Source organism: Silene latifolia, chromosome 1 (assembly GCF_048544455.1).
Source record: "Silene latifolia isolate original U9 population chromosome 1, ASM4854445v1, whole genome shotgun sequence".
Lineage (NCBI taxonomy): Eukaryota > Viridiplantae > Streptophyta > Magnoliopsida > Caryophyllales > Caryophyllaceae > Silene > Silene latifolia.
Window position 1 is genome coordinate 163364033 of NC_133526.1, and position 1169 is coordinate 163365201.

The window sequence follows — 1169 nt, forward strand, 5'->3', positions numbered from 1 at the left end:
TGAGCACTAAGTTGAGCACCCAATTGAATAATGGAGTCCACTTCATGCTTTCCTCCTCTAGTAGCCTTGCAAGGTCTACTATATTGTGAGTTATGGACCGCCATTTCCTCAATTTTGTTCCAAGTTTGATTGTCATCAATTTCGGTGAACATTCCATTTGATCCCATGTTGAGAATGTTCCTTGAATCTTCATAAAGACCGTTCCAAAATTGTTGTACCAAGAACTACTCGCTAAGTCCATGATGAGGACATGAGCGACAAATTCCCTTAAATCGCTCCCAAGCTTCATACAAAGATTCTTCATCCCTTTGCTTAAAGCCCGTAATTTGAGCTCTTAGCATGTTAGTCTTTTACGGTGGATAGAACTTTTTGTAGAAAGCTAGAGCCAACTTCTTCCAAGAATCAATTCCGAGAGTAGCCTTATTAAGGCCTTTCAACCATTGTTTTGCGGTGCCAATTAGAGAAAAAGGAAATAAGACCCATTGAATTTGGTCTTGAGTTACACCGGTTTGAGAAATCGCATCACAATAGTCGCAAAAAGTCTCCATATGAGAATGAGGGTCTTCACTAGGCATCCCCCCAAATTGGCCTCTTTCGACTAATTGGATAAATGCGGATTTGGCAATGAAATTTCCGGTTAGATGTTGTGGTGTGGGAGTACCATTGGGTAGGTTCTCCTCGGTGGGTACGGAATGTGATGAAAACTTAGGCATTGTGGGTTGATTTTGTGTTGGGTTCTCCTCACCTTCTCTTGCAAAAGGGTTGATGAACTCAATAGTATTTGGTTGAATATCTACAACCTCACCAATACCTCTCAAAGTTCTCCTAGCAAGTCTTCAATTGGTTGTCAAAGTCCTTTCAATTTCGTGATCAAAGGGTAACAAGTTACCTTGTGATCTTCTAGACATGCAAAATATCAAACAACTCGAAAACGATTAGAACAAGCCTTGAGGAGTTTTACTTCCCCAAGGCGAAGAAAGACACAACTAATAACAATATAAGAAAATCTAAATCAAGTTAACACCGTCCCCGGCAACGGCGCCATTTTTGGTCGGACTCTCGAGGAGGTTTAGTTTTCGGTACTTGTCGTTAGGAGCACCTAGACCAAAACACAATTTATAACTTCACAAACAACTCTACAATTAGTAAAGAGGCAAGTAAAGGTCGGA

General features: G+C 40.7%; 1 non-coding gene across 1 annotated transcript; it reads left to right on the forward strand.

The window, feature by feature from the left end:
* Positions 1 to 234: 234 nt before the first annotated feature.
* LOC141617502 (small nucleolar RNA R71) lies at positions 235 to 341 on the forward strand. Its single transcript, XR_012531122.1, has one exon. It is a non-coding gene; the product is annotated as a small nucleolar RNA R71 (small nucleolar RNA).
* The last annotated feature ends 828 nt before the right edge of the window (positions 342 to 1169 follow it).